This window comes from Pongo pygmaeus, chromosome 3, assembly GCF_028885625.2.
Source record: "Pongo pygmaeus isolate AG05252 chromosome 3, NHGRI_mPonPyg2-v2.0_pri, whole genome shotgun sequence".
Classification (NCBI taxonomy): Eukaryota; Metazoa; Chordata; class Mammalia; order Primates; family Hominidae; genus Pongo; species Pongo pygmaeus.
The window spans coordinates 104,766,553-104,783,390 of NC_072376.2; the positions used below are offsets into that span (position 1 = coordinate 104,766,553).

General features: G+C 34.6%; 1 protein-coding gene across 2 annotated transcripts in view; it reads left to right on the forward strand.

Annotated features, from left to right (window-relative positions):
- Positions 1-16,838, forward strand: part of GRID2 (glutamate ionotropic receptor delta type subunit 2) — a 1,522,941-nt gene that overhangs the window by 1,892 nt on the left and 1,504,211 nt on the right. The window lies entirely within an intron of this gene.

Genomic DNA, 16,838 nt, shown 5'->3' on the forward strand with positions numbered 1-16,838 from the left:
GCGCCGGGACTACTGCCGGCCGCGACTCTGAAGACCGCCGAGCCGGCTCCGAGATGCTGGTGGCCCCACCTATTGGCAACCAGACGGGCCGGGACTGGCCGCGGCGAGCAGGGGCGGGCGGGGGGCTGCACGTCATTATCATGCACAGCGCTCGCAGCTTCAGGCTCCAACTCTTCTCACTTGCTAATCCGTGAGAGCTGAGCGGGAGTCAGGCTCTTGCAGCATTTTCTGCGTTAATGCGACGATTTCTTTTTCGAAAATTCGCTTCCCGAGCCAGCAAGGTTTCTTTGCTGGGCTGCAGAGAGGTCCCTTTGGGGGAATTTTTCTGGGCACAGGACTTTTATCTGTACGCATGGCTTGGTGTTCTGCAAATTGAGGCGACAGATGGGTCACAGCTTCTCCCCTTTCTGTACCCCTGCTTTTCCACCGCGCAACACACATACACATACACACACACACGTACACATACTCCTGGTAGGGGAACCTGCTGCAGGTGGCGATTGTGCCCGCCCAAGCGAGGGATTTCTGTCTGGCGTGCGCGCCCACAGTGGCCAGCCCCTCAGCTCCAGGGGGCTCCCTCTCTTGGTCTCAGAGGCTGTCTTTGTAAACATGTCTGCCATTCTCTATCATTTATATCAGTAGAACTGTCTGTCTCTGTGCAAGGGGTAATGAGGTCAGGATTCAGAAAACCTAGCATTTGTGCATTAAGTAAATCAAGCACTAATAGCTTGCCTGCTGGATCCCGTTTTGCCTGGGGGCTAACAGTGCCTACAGATTCAGAACTTTTCAGCAAGAAATTATGGTCTCATTGAGTGGTTCAGCAATGTTCTGATAGAGTTCAGAAATGAACTATGCTCCTTTTGGAGAAATGGCATACATTTATATCTAGTTGTAAATGATTGGAACAGGAATGCAGATATATAATCATAATACCTTTATATTCATTGTATGATTAGGGATTTCTGATGTAGGTTCCTCATCTCTCAGGAGGGAAAGCCTGTGGAAAATGCTTTTTTTAAATCGCTTATTCTGTGGTCTGCACGATAAATACATTATTTACAAATACCTACAGCTTTTGCTGTCCCTTACTAGTTAAATATTATTTTGCAATGCAGTCTGGACATCTGTTTCAAAATAGAACAAAACTGTTATATTTTTTAGTTTGTATACTGTTGTCTGTCAGAGTGACTATAATCACATTAAAAAAGTAACTGTGTACAAATTACAGATTTCTTTAGAAAATTGGTTGTGTACATTAACTGTGTATATCCTACTAGCAGATTTAGTTACTTCTGAGAATTTATTTGACTTGAATATAATTAGTACATTAGATGAGATAATTAGTTGTTTTATAGACTACCTAATATTGTCATGAGGCTAGCAAATTGTTTCAAAAACTTTATCTTTTATAATATATTGAAAAACATTAACTCCTAAATTAAAAAAATAAAAAATGATCATGGGTAGTATGTGTGTAATTCAGTGCCTCCACCCCTACTCTCAGCAAAAGTATAGTAAATTCAAAACCGAATGTCCATATTAAAATTGTAAAGCACCAGTTAACATGAATTGGATTAGTTTACTTACTTGGTTGAATAGGAAAAGAATTAATTTTCTTTAGGAGGTGATTGCCTTCATTTAAATATTTAATGTGAGAACTATGTTTATGGGGAAATATATTAGTTCAGGACTGAAGGAATGAATGTGATGAAACTGGAGGGAAAGGGAATATTTCACCTCTAGCGATGGAAGGAGATATGCAGAAATGAAAGGTTTTCCCAGCCTCATGTGATGTGTTCACGCAGAAAGTAGCTGCAATATGTAGTTCAGGGAAACTGGAAAGATGAAAACACACTGCTCTAAGAGGCTTTTTATATATTGAATTATTTTGGTATTGAACCAAATTATATATACATGAAAATCATCTCCTTCTTTCTCTCTTTCTCTTCAGTTTTTACCTCATGCCGGTAGTTTAATAAGGTCAATTACACATTTTAAACTCTAATATGTTTTGTTAAACATATTGATTCACTACAGTGATGAAACATAATGGTTAAACCATAATGATTGAAATGAAAATGTATTTATTTTAGTGAAAAATGCACAATTTTATGATTACTTTGAGTTTCATTTTAAAATATTTAATAATTACATATATTTTTAATACACATCCACACACAGATACACAACCATATAGTATTTAAAAATGAATCACTTCCATTGTGATCTTCTTTGCCCCAATAAAAGAAAGGTCTTTTGACGTATAAAAACTATGCAATTTTGAATTATGCTTCTACTTTGAGCCTATGCATTGATTGAGTAATTTCATCAGACCCACATTACTTGATTGCTTAGAAGTTTCCTAATGATCTGCATGCTGTAGGAAGAACCAGAAAGTCGTGAGTGGAATGGCAATGATATTGTGTTTTATGAGACTATTCAGAAGTCGCTCTGATTTATGTAGCTAGAAAGCTCCAAAGTCTTCGAGATTAGCCACGCTGACTGCTATTTTCTTCATACATCAGTCGTCCCACACTCTTTACTCCCTAAACACAACAGGAGTTTAGAGCACTGCCTTAATTAAGCAGGGATTAGGTGGCATTTCCAGTCAACTGCACAGTTTGTGTTTTGCTTCATATCAACTATGGAAGATCTCATGTTTTAACAGTTTAATATATGGTCCTTTCTTTATCTGGTTCCTGTGCTCACAGAACTGATTGTAAATTAGCTGTCCTCAGTTACATATCTCTACAAGGGAACACTCAAACAGTGTACTTATTCGTATATTATACAAATCACTAGCATATTTTTGTTGTTATCAGTCATAGTAAAATACCTTATGTCAACATGGAGTAGGAAAGATGCATTTATTCATGTTTTTCTCATAAACAGATGATACTTTATCCTCTGAAATCATAATCAACTGTGATATTATATTTGAGAAACCTAAGACAATCCACAGAATATTTTCATTATGAGAATGTTCAAATTAAAGTACAAAATCGGGTAAATAAAAGGTGTCAACACATTAAAAACAATAATAGATTGTAAATGTAAAATACCAGTTATTCTTACTTCTGCACTAAGGATTATTCTGACAATTACAGAATATAAAAGCATTCCCAGAAGATGTGCTGTTCTTTTACCATTTTTTTTTTCAGTTGGCTACATGATTTGCATTGGTTAATGATAACCCCCAGGACTCCTCAAGGATTTTTTGGATTGTGTAAGATGTCTCAATGATATTTTATCCTTTTTCTACTTATAGTAGTTTGTTCCTGAAGTTCTTGATAACTGTGTAAACGTCTAGAAAGTACTAAGGGACTTGGCTTTACTATTCTTCTCTGTATCATTAATACAGTTATTTGGAGCACAATTCAATGTGTATTAAGTTAGACAATGTTGTTATTAATCAAAGATACCAACTATGACATGACTAATAAGCCATTACACTAAGGGCTTTTGCTTTCTACTCCAGGTGAAATGTACATCCACTAAATATCTGTTATAAATTTTAAGCCAAATAGGAATAAAAATCAAGGTGACTAACTTTTGATTTATTCAAAAATAAAAGCCAATTGAAATTGTTAGGAGTGATGGAAGATACATTTTATTCCATTCTGATATCTCAGGCTAATTGTATCATATGGTAATTTTATCTTAAAGGGCCATTGCAATTTTAAAAGCACACTTTTTAATCTAGAAGTTTTTTTTCTTCACCTGTACCTATGTATATGACTTTATTTTAAAAAGTAAGATATTCACATTTCTATTGGATCATCATGATATTTTAGATTACAGATAGCATATTGTGAGTAGCAATACTTAGAAAGTATTACTATAGTATAATGTTTATTAGAAAATACATTTATGGCCTATAAAGATATCTTTGCCATTAGGTGTCACTGCATTCTGAGCTGTTTTTTTGTTTGTTTGTTTTTGTGTTTTTTTTTAGTACTACTTGAAAACCACATGCAAAAATGTCATTTTAATGAGGTTTGTGATGCTATAAGAAAACAGGTAGTTTTTATTTTCAAACTAGAAAAATAAATATGATCCCTGTCTCTTATTCTTGTAAGAATTTAATGCTAGGACATATCAACACACCTGATACCCTCTAAACAAATTAGACTGCTAGACCTAGTGATACAATTTTTTTCTCATATTTAAAATATGAGAGAAATATCTTCTTAAACTAATACTTATTCTCTATGAATAAAATCTAAGACACTAGGAAGGATGCAAGTGTGTTTAATACTGCTGGAGTAAACACACATTAGTGAATAAAGTAGTTTGTTAAGCAGCTTCTAACTGTGGTAGCTCTGCTTACCTATGAGATACTTGAGGTCCCAAACTGATTGTTGTTTTTGAGACAAAACATATGAAAATAGAGTTGTGGGGGAAAAAAAAACACATGGACAGAAAAATATCTAAAAATAATGTCAACCATTGAGTTTTATGAATGACCATATATGTTTTCAGATAATTTTTGCCTGGTTAATTGTATGCATTGTATCGATTCCTTGCATAGTTGCACCTCCACCACTACTATCACTACAAGTACCACAAATATAGGGTTTATTTGTTCATGTAAAACTCATAACTATTCTCACAATTTATTTGTTTTGTAAAAAGGCACTATCTTCCTTCTAGCATATTTCATTATAAGAATAATGGAGGATGAAATGTAGGGCAACTTTTAATCTGATAATTTAGTTTTAACATTGGCAAACTCACATTATTAGAGAATGCAACACTAGTTTAAATGAATGAATGATTTTGTCTTATATTAGATTTTACCCTATGCCAACATTCATTAATTATTGGAAAATTAAATGATTAGACAGATATCTAAAATATAAGAAAAAATACTAAAGCAGTTCTGGAATTGATTATTAGAACATCTATGGATTCATGTCATTAAATTGGCAAATTTTAGCATATTGATGTGGACACACATTTCAGAGAATTTGAAAAACATATGGGCAATGTTAAGGTATGATAAAAAAAGTATTCTGGATTAGAATTTAGAAGGTATTGGACTAAATCTCAATTTATAAATAGCTAATTGAATATATTGGAAAGTTATTTAATTTTTAGTCTTCATTTTTATCAACCCTAAAATAAGATTTAGACTAATGTTCATTTAATCTCTAAGATTATATCAACTAAATGGAGAACAATTGCTATATTTAAGGAGTAACAGAAAGGAATTGGGAGAAGAGATACAGTCAAGTGTGGCTATATTTAATAGCTGCCTTAGAGTGAACTTCAAAAAAGGAAATACAAGGGGAAATAAGGAACATAAAATCTTAATTACTCAAGTTAAGAACTCTTTAAATTGAAGATGTCTTTGTTGCAAACAAGAATTATGTATATTTCTTCATCAGATATTCTGGATAACTAGAATTTGCAAACTGGGAGTGCATCAGGAATATTAACATATGCTTGATATCACTACAAACAAAAGTAGAGTATAAAGAAAGCAACCAATTCAAAGTTCTTCACTATCCTGGACTCCTGTTTCAGGTTTTTATGCTTTTATCCTACTGTTGTTCACCAACTAGTCATCAACGTGAAGAGGCTGAATTGACCCCCGAAAGCTTCTTGAGTAGATAGAGGGAAGCCAAGTGAACACCAGAAGCTAAGCACCAAAGACCTACTTATGGTCTTAAATATTCTTAAATCACTCTGTAGTCAAGTTCCTTATTAACAGATTTTTAAAATGAAAAACATTAGGTAATAAATTATATTACAATAGCAATTCGCGTATGTTTTTCTTTAAACTGAAATAATTAAAAGTACTATTTTAAAAAATAATCTCATTTTATTGAGCAGAGTACCTGATTTTTCATAAGTAAGCTTAAATAAGGTATTTGCTTCATTAATAAAGTCATTATAATTCTAGAAGTTAATATTCTTGAAACTGTATGGTAATATAAGCATTACTACCAACATGTAGTATGTTTGCTAATTCTTTTATTCAGCAAACATTTTATTCTGAATTTACTCTGTATGAAGCATTGCTTTTAGTCTCTAAAATTAAAATGCTGAACCAACAAGTTATGTTTTTGTGTTTAAGGAACTTACATTCTCATGGAAGAGGCAACCAGATAAGAAAATATATGATGTAATGTCAAATATTGATAAATACTATGAAGCAAAATGAGGGAATGAAGGGTGACAAAGTATGTTTTCATTGAAACAGAGACTTGATCCAAAGAAAGGATGTGAACCATGTGGATACCTGATGAAGAATAATTCAGTCAGAGGATATAGCAAGAATGATGGCCATGAGATAAGACACTAAGAAAATCTGCTTAGTTTACTTAAGAAATATATTCAAAGGCAATTGGAGTATAGTTCAGTGAGAAAAGCAGGAAGTGGAAGTAAATGGGGTCTGAGAGGGCACTGAGGAAGGTTCTGTAGGGACTTACAGGTCATGGTAAGGTATTTAAATCTTCTAGGTATATTAGGGTTAAGATAAAATGTGTGATATGAAATAGTTTGTGCTTTAGAAAGATAACATTCTTTGCTTAAGTGCACTGGATGGAGTAGAAGTATAAACTGACAGTAGCAAATTGGATCAAGGTGGTAGCTTAGCTAAATGTACAGTTAGTTGTCAGATTGTGGACACAATGTGAAGACAGGAAAAACAGGATTTTCTGATAGATGAGCCAGGTGGGAGAGATCCAGAGGAAGTAAAGAGGATTCCAAGGTATTTTACCTAAATACATGGAGTAAATGTGTTACTGTTGACTAATATTCAGAATATGGGGGCATGAGCAAGTTTAGGGCACAAATCAAATTGTACATTTATTAAATTTTGTATTTCTATTAGACATCAAACTTGAGAGTTTAAATTGGAAGTTTATTATATGATCCTGAAATTTAGAGGTGAGTTTGGGATTTGAGCTGTACATTTGGGGAATATATCATTGTAAATATAGACTCCTGTAAGAATGGCCATAATCAAAGAATCAAAAAACAGTAGATGTTGGCATGGATGTGGCAATCAGGGAACACTTCTACACTGCTGGTGGGAATGTAACCTAGTATAGCTGCTATGGAAAACAGTGTGGAGATTTCTTAAAGAACTAGAAGTAGAACTATCATTTGATGCAGCAACTCCACTACTGGATATCTACCCAGAGGAAAAAAAGTCATTATTCAGAAAAGATACTTGAACATGCATGTTTATAGCAGCACAATTCACAATAGCAAAATCATGGAACCAACTCAAATGCCTGTCAATGAATGAGTAGATAAAGAAACTCTAATATATATGTGTGTGCATATATATATATATATATATATATATATATGATGGAATACTACTCAGCCATAAAAAAGAATTAATTAACAGCATTTGCAATGACCTGGATGAGATTAGAGACTATTATTCTAAGTGAAGTAATTCAGGAATGGAAAACTAAACATTGTATGTTCTCACTGATATGTAGGAGCTAAGCTATGAGGACACAAAGGCATAATAATCATACAATGGACTTTGGGGACTTGCAAAGAAGGGTTGGTGGGGATAAAAGACAACAAATATGGTGCAGTGTATACTGCTTTGGTGATGAGTGCACCAGGTTCTCACGAATCTCCCCTAAAGAAACTTACTTATGTAACCAAATACCACGTGTACCCCAATAACCTAGGGAAAAATAAAAGAAAGAAAATAATAATAAAATAAAGAAATAAATAAAAATAAAGGAATGGAGGGGAAGACATGCAGAGAGAGAAGACTTCCAAGACTATGTCATTTAGCATTCCAAAAGTTTGAGTCCAAGGAGAGCAGGGGATACAGGAAAAGAGAACTATGAGTAGCCTGTGAGACAGGAGGAAAACCAGGAGTACATGGTATTCTGGAAGCCATGTGAGAAAAGTAATTCTAGAAGGAGAAGTGAAAAACCCTGTTAAATTGTGTGTATGAAAATGGAGATTTGATTGCTGACTTGAAAATGTTGAGGACAAAGATGACTTTAAAGAAAGTGCTCTTAGTGGACTACAAGTGACAAAATACTGATTGTAGAGAACTTGAAGACTTAATAGAATATGAGGAATTCTATGAGTTTTGTCATAAGAAAGTGGTAAGGAAGGGAATATTAGATAAAGGGAAGGATTTCCTTTTACAGCTGGGCATTGGTATATATATGTAATTTTCTGAATGTTCAGTCCTAAGAGAATTATCAGTAAAATGATTTAAAATTGATATACCTTTTTCTTTCAACTTATATAATTCCTGAGTTTGGATAGAAAACATTCAAATAGAAAGGAAACCTGTTTTTCTTTTTCTTTTTCTTTTGTAATTTGGATCAAGTGACACCAGGCCAAACACACTGAAATTAACCTGAGAGAGAAGTTTAGAGTTTAGATTTCATTTAGTTTCCCAGATTGCCATTCAAATTTCATAGAAATTTTTTATCTGAACTTAAGAGCAGATTACATTTTACATAGTATTGCCATAACCTTACAAATGTCATAGATATTTAGTCATTTGGTAATGTACTAATTCCAGGAACACACAATATTTCCATTCTGTTAGTGGTATTAAAATGCATAAAATTCTTGTTATAATAGACAAATTTAAGTCCATTGTAAATTTCCTCTGAGTAAATTCTGTTATGAATTTGATTTGCTTAAAACATCACTTTGGAAACATTTTTTAAAAGTTTTTAATGTGTAGAGGGACAAAAATGATATATGTATTGAGGATCCCTAATCCAAAAATCTAAAATCCAAATGCCCCAACATTTGACACTTTTCAACACTGACATGATACCACAAATAGAAAATTCCACACCTGACCTCATGTGATGGATGCACAAAATTATAGAAAAAAGTTGTATGAAATTATCTTACCTTCTGGCTAAGTGTGTAAGGTATATATGAAGCATAAATGAACTTAATGTTTACATTTAGTACTATCCCCAAGATATCTCATTGTTTATACGCTATTCCAAAATCTGAAAAAATTCTGAAATCCGAAACACTTCAAGTCCCAAGCATTTCAGATAAAGGATACTCAACCTGTAGTAATTACAGGGCAAAGTTTATCATTGCAGCATAGAAATTAAATACATACAATAAATTCATTTGGCATATCATATTCATATGATTCCTGTGACACATTTAAATATTTCCTTTTATGGATTTTTACTTATTTGTGCTAAACAATGGATGATAGATTTTCAGTCATAGGTGGACATGAGGAAAGGAAATGTTCTAAATTTAGTAACCTCAGAATTCAGCCTTTTGAATATGAAGCTTAGTTCTTTCATTAGTATTAACATATCTATAAGTTGTGTATTTTGATTTTGCAACTAAGATAATAATATCTGTACTAAAATAAGCATGCTAATAGCAGGTAAATTACATTTTTTGTGTTCTTTGTTGTTGTAAGTGTTATGTCCTCTATAAAAACATTTCATCTAGTGGAAACAATGTGACATGGATGTCACATGGTTGTTTCTGCTCTGATACATCTGTTAATTGATATGTAAATATGGAATATTTGAACAATGAGAGGGTAGGAGTCTTATAGTTTGAGAATAGCAATGACTCACAAAAAAAGCAAATTGTGTTCTGGCTGGAGCCTAGGAACTTAATTAATGAAATACAGAACATTGAAAGATATTTTCTATTTACTAGTTCATAGCTTCTTGGGGTGGTGAAATATCATTTGAAGTAAATGCTATGTGGACTTAAATCCAAACTTAAGTTGGAATGAACCCCTAAAACTGGTAAAGTGTTTACTATATGTAACTTCAACATCATTAAAATGTCATGTCATTGATTGACTTAGTATCTTAAAATCCAAAGACCAGGTAATATCTTAGCAGCTGTGGTGAGACAGGAGAACTTAGTCCTGGCCATGTGCGGTGGCTCACGCCTATAATCCCAGCACTTCGGGAGGCTGCGGTGGGTGGATCACCTGAGGTCAGGAGTTCAAGATCAGCCTGACCAACATGGTGAAACCCTGTCTCTACTAAAAATACAAAAATTAACTGGGCATGGTTGTGTATGCCTGTAATCCCAGCTACTCAGGGGCTGAGGCAGGAGAATTGCTTGAACCCAGGAAGTGGAGGTTGCACTGAGCTGAGATCGTGCCATTGCACTCCAGCCTGGGCAACAAGAGTGAAACTCCAACTCAAAAAAAAATGAAAACGAAAACAAAACAAAACAAAACAAAAAAAAAAGAAAAGAAAAGAGAACCCGTCCTGTTGTTCTGTTGTATGACATTTAAAGTGAATTAAAATCCAGAAGACTGATTCCTGCTTCTGATAATCTCTGCAATCTGACAACCAACAAAATTGCGTTAGTCGTTTAGTGGCAGTTGCTATCTTGCTGCTCAGAATCCAGATATTCTTTGCTGCTTCTGTGAATGGAAATAACAGGAAACCATTGAATTTTCTTTTTAGATATACCAACAACTCTCAGCATAGCCCAGTGGAAGCATGGCCTATATAAGAACCATTATACGTTTCTTCTTAAATTGTTTTTCAATTTTTAACACCTTATTAATGTGGGTGATGGTTCATCCACAGATGTAAGAGGGACTGCTCTTCTGTTCTCTCGTGGTGTAGTCATGGTGAGTTTTGGACATCTTCTATAATCCATTAATTTCAAGCTGAGAAATTATGATTCAAATCTCATATTCCATTTGCAGAACATATCAATTTAGGGTTACATGAAACCGTAACATGTGACATTTTTGGGCGTTTCACCAGATGTTTTTTTAGACCTATTGTGTGGTTATAGGAATACAGATCATTGAAACAAGACACATTTCATATCCTTAGAACTTTCATGAGTATCTGCTTTCTAAGAAAATATTATAACATTAGGAAGCTGAAAGTAGAACAATTCAGAACTCCAAGCTGAACGAACGACTGTGGTCTACTATGGCACTGGAGATTGTGATAATTCAATAAATGCCATTTTTATGGTAGCCTAAAGGTGCCATAAAAACATATATTTCAGAAAAAGACATAGAAATGGGATCAGGAGGTTATCACATACAAATGGTCTTTATAGTAGAAATCTCATTTCTCAGCTTTCTGATGGTTCACCATATTGTAGCTATAGGCTACAAAGTAAATACAATCATGCCAATTTCAGATCTAAGGAAGAATTTTTTATTATTTTAATTATTTTATTTTTTAAAAATAGATGTCAGTAATTCTCATGCAAGCTTAAGTAATGAAGGAGGAGGCGTTAAGATGTGGTTATTTGGTAATTAATTAAGCTAATGAGATCTTTTCTAAATTTAATACCATATATCAGATATTCCATTAAGCATGATTTCTTGGGTATAGAAAAATTAAATTGCCTTTTTTACTCTCACTTCTGAAGTTAATAGTACACTGTTCTTTCATATTACTGATCTATCCTCACTGCTGTATGTATAAAACATCACTGAAAATGACAGTTTTATGACATTTGACATTTATGACTTTTGACCATGACAGAATAATCTACCCCATGGCAGAAGTAAAATAAAGTTTCTCTACAAGTGGCATAACTATTATTAGGAAAACATATTTATATAGACTTTTAATTATATAGGTGTAACTGAAAACAGGAAAAACATTGAAAACTGAACATAACATTGTTCGCAAACTAACTGGCCAGTGCTTCTATTTTTCTCCACAAGAGTTCATGCTGTGGTTAATAAACAGTTAATAAATAGCAAAACTGGCTGCTTTGATTTTTTCTTTTTATTTTTCCTGTCTACCCTTCAGTGGCAATACTAATGAGCAGTGAAATGGCCAAAAGCAAGGAAAAAGGAGCAAAGGGTTTTAGATAATCTATAAACCAGAAAATCAGTCCCTGAATCCTCATATGCACAGGCTTGCTGAGAAGAAATAGTTTTATTTTCTCAAAACATCACCCAGATTCTGAAGATAGAACTTGCTCTTGGCTGCTGAGTTAGTAAGACGAGTGAAGCTTTCGGGCCACCAAAGAAGAATAAGCTGAATGACACTGATTGGGAGCAAAGTGAAGAATATTATCACCAAAAAAAAACTGCCCTCCAGGGGTGATGCTGCTGACAACCAGGGCCCCAGCGATTGGCTCAGTTGCTTGCATCATATTTATGGTGATTTTTTAAACTAAAATGCAATATAAATTGCAGCTATACTACTTAAAAACTTTAGATAATTATGTATAAACTGGGTTGTATTGACATTCCTATCAATACACATTGAGTCTTGAGCATCTACATTGTAAATACCCTGTTGACCTCCTGTTCATTATATTATAGACCATGAAGAGGAATTTGAATATTGCACTCTTAAAAAGGAACTGTGAAGCATATGACAATGATAAATGCAAAAATCTGATTAGCAATTAATAGAGGGAAAAGAGGGGAGAAGGGAAGGTGATGTGCTGGAGAGGTACATAGTTTCGACATTATTGATGGTGTTTTATTACCAAGTTGGGTGGTTGTTTCACAAGTGTTGGATATATATGTGTGTATATATATATAATTTTTTTTGCCAAGCAATATTATATCTGTTGTTACTCTGCTCACAGAGAAATCGACTGGTTCAGTTCACTTCCACTTTAGTTAGGGAATAAGTTTTTTCTTTTAGGCCCCTCCATCAGGTAGGGTGGCTAAGTTTCCAACCCTCTTTGGAGGGAAAGAGAGTGCATACTATATGCCAGGACTATTTTTTTTTTTTTTTTTTTTTTTTGAGACAGAGTCTGACTCTGTCACCCAGGCTGGAGTGCAGTGGCACGCTCATGGCTTACTGCAGTCTTGATCTCCTGAGCTCAGGCGATGCTCCCACCTCAGCCTCCCTAATGTTTGTATTTTTTGCAGAGGGGATTTCCTCATGTTGCCCAAGCTGGTCTCAAACTCCTGAGCTCAAATGATCTGCCCACCTCAGCCTCCCAAAGTGCTGGGATTACAGGTGTGAGCACCATGCCCAGCCAGTAGGACTATTATATAGCAAGTCAGAGAAGAATTCAGAAGTCTGTCTTCAAGCACAGTGATCCCGGTGATGGATTCAACAATCCAGTTGCCTTTCTCTACCATTTAGAACAGCATCTTTGAATCTTTGTTTCTTATTTGGTGTAGGCAGGGAGCTCCCTTAAATGTTCAAATCAAAGAGAAGAGAGGAAGGAATGTACAGAGAGATAAACTGGTTTGATGCTATGAGAGGTGGTTTGGCATATTTCGTGTTTTGAATATTTCATAATACATATTTTAAATGAGAATGTATAATATTTTTGTTAGTGATATTATACTAGCATTATTACCCTCTATCTCACCCTTGGATAAGAAAATATGAACAATTATTTTATAATGTATCCTTAGAGATACTTACTCCTAAGAAGTGAATTTTTCCTTTATCTTATGTGGATGTTATTCTTGGTTTGATTAATCAAGAATAATTGATAATGAGTCTAATCTACCTAAATGATTTTTTGATATTTTAATATTATGTGTCATTCACTCCCAATTCAAAGTAAGATGTACTGTAATGGTGAAAGAAAAAATACCTTCTTGCAGCCAATTGAGCTTCATGATGTGGCCCTTGATTGAATTTCCAATGGAATAGTTCATTTTAATCTGTACAGATTGGAAGCAATGAGAGGAAGAAAAGTTTCCACAAAACATTCTTACAGGCAGGAAAGAGGTTCTTTTAGAATGTCAGGTCATTCAGGCCTTTGGCCTGAGGATTAGCAGGGGAGATGCCTAGGGAAGCTAATAGGTTCTCAACGCTGCCAAAATCTGCCTCTTGGAAAATAGTTATCTTTAATTTTTGGTGCCATTTAACAAAATGAGGTTGCAGCCAGTGAACTGATCATTCTCTTGAAGTGGGAGTAAGAACAGAAAATTCAATATAGGAAACGAAGAAAGAGAAACCATTTCGGGAGAGAAATGGAGTTCAGTTTTGAACTCAAAATGATTTTGGCATAACTGTGAAGTGTATATCCTAGACAGTGGTTGCACAATGATCCCCTTCCCTGCCTCAGATGGAGAAAATAAAGATTATTTTTCATAGTGGTCAATTCTATTTTGACCTAAAAAAGGAAACTGTGTTTTTTCTAGTCATCTTTTTCTAGCTTTTCCTCAAATTCAACGTTAATAGTGTCATTTCCTATTTAAAATGTGAACCATTTAAAGTATATTCAGGGTACTTACGTTCAGAAAATACTAATTCTACACCAGGAGCCTTATGATCTTTAGTTCCTGTGTCTACTTATTTCTCAGTTTAGAATTAATTTCAAATAATATTACCTACCTTTTTTTTTTCTCTTTTTTTTGAGACAGAGTCTCGCTCTGTTGCCCGGGCTGGAGTGTAGTGTCATGATCTCTGCTAACTGCAACCTCTGCCTCCCAGGTTCCAGTGATTCTCTTGCCTCAGCCTCCCAAGTAGTAGGGATTACAGGCACATGCCACCACCATGGCCAGCTAATTTTTGTATTATTAGTAGACAGGGAGTTTCACCATGTTGGCCAGGCTGGTTTTGAACTCCTGACCTCAGGTGATCCACCTGCCTCGGTCTCCCAAAGTGCTGGGATTACAGGCATGAGCCACCACCCCCAGCTGATATTACCTACTTTTGAAAATATTTCTTTTTTCTTAGTATTTCTGTTTTTTACTATAAGTGTACATTTTAAAATCAAAGTCTGGTCCTAATTTTAAGAGAATGACACCATTAATTTATTTGATGTTGATTTCCAGTCAAAAGAGTTTTAAAACAGAATGATCTTTGACAGAATCTTAGGTTGTCAAATATAAAATAAAAAGATAATTTTTGTTTCTTGTTCATAATTTCTTTTATAGTTTCATATTGAATGTATAATCCTCTTACATAAATTAATAGAATTACATAGAAGGATCAAAATATGATTTATAGAATTTTGTGTTCTTTAGTTACATGTTCTCTGAAAACATAATTAGCTAGAGGAAAGGAAACTTGTGCTCCAAGGATGGCAGAAGTAAAGCCTGAAGTGGGACAGAGGTCCCATTTAGAACCAAACTAAAGGAATTTTGTTGGGACTTCAGGCCTCTTTTTCCCCCTCCCCTAGAAGACTCTACCTTCATTGTTAAGGACCTGTGTTTTCTGACAAGAAAAGGCATTTGCAAATACCGATCTGGAGATGGAAGAATGTGAAAGCAGAGGCAGTGCGCTTGTGTTTGCGCAAAAACACTGTTCAAACTGAGAAGTGGGGTAGAGTGGATCCACATAAGCCAAGTGTTCTTTCTGTCTCTTTGCATCTTTGTTTAGAGTCTAGCTTTTCAGCATGTTTTTTCTAATATGTAGGGTCAATGATAACTTCAATAAAAACAATTTAGGTATGGAATTATTGGAACTTAATTTAACCATCTCATTCTTTTTTGCTCTTAATAAGTCAGTCCATTGTAAAAGAGCCAAGAGTGGAAAATTGAGTGCTCCAATGGGAAGGAAGGATCTCAGCATCTTTCTCTTGCTCCCAGGCAGTCTAATGAATATCAAGGTAGATTAAATATAAGAAATTTAGAATCAGTGGAGCATAACTTGAATGAGTTGACCCAGTCAAAAATTGTGATGATTGGTCATTTTTATAAACAGTCAGAGTAGGATAGAGTAGGAAAATATAAGTGTTGTATTTGATGTCAGGGTTATATGTTCAAATCTTGCCTTGGTCTTTTTGCTACTTCCTGGCTGTGAAGTTCTTGGATGAGTAATGGAATTTTCAAAGTCTCAAATTTACCTGCTCCACCTCATCTGTTATATGGATACATTGCAATAAAATTTAAAATATGGACTTATGGACTATTGCAAATAAGGTTCATACTTCAGGAAATTGAACTTGCAGCTTACATGTACTGCTAATCAGGGTCCTAGATTGGGCATTAGAAAGTGACATGAGAAATGTGAGATCAAATAGAGTTCCCTGTTTATCCCTGTTCCTGAAGGATTTAGATTTATAACTATGGCTTTTCTACAACATATAAATCAAAGTTGAAAGCCTTTCTGGTAAGTATGTGGATTTAAGGTTAACTGTTCTTTCAAAGATGATATTTCATTATAAATTTACATGAAGTAGATGGCTAAAATGTTTGCTAGGGCTGATTCTGATGTTGAGCTCTGCCTTGGTGGCCACACTCTTTTCTTGGCTTTGGTCTAATATAGGATGATCTCCTAAATGTATTGTCCAGTTTATTGTCCAAACCAGGACTCCTTTCAGAATAAAAGGGATAATATACTATTAAGATTGCTCTTGGCAAAGGAAAAATGCTTGAGGTGATAGATATCCCATTTACCCTGATGTGATTACTACACATTGCATGTGTGTATCAAAGTATCTCATGTAACCTATACATATATACACCTACTATATGCCCACAAAAATTAAAAAGTGTTGCTGTTGGGGTGAAAAAGACACATTTGGACTGATTTGGAGGCAAGCTGGGGCAAATAAGCACCCTAGTATTAGAATCCTGCCTGTGGGCCTGTGATCAGCTTGAAGTTTGGCTCAGCCTCAATGTTCCCCTAGGTATATTCTCTTTCAATCACCAATGATTCTGTCTTAGTAGCAGGTTATTCTTTCCTTTTATGCTGATTAAAGAAACAAATTATATTTTGTTTTGGCTGTTTTATTTTTAATTACTTAGAGGACTTTTACTTTTTCCTTCACAGGCAGCAGAAAAAAGGACAAATAGCTAAGTATAAGTTGTCTTCCTTCATATAAACATATTTAATTGATTTTTAAAAATCAGAATCTAGTGCCTGTAATTGCTCCCTTTATTATTTTTATTTGTCCTTTCTCCCTATCTGCTAATTGAGTGCAACTTCTAGCAGAACTGATTGGATATTGGCAATTGCATGAAT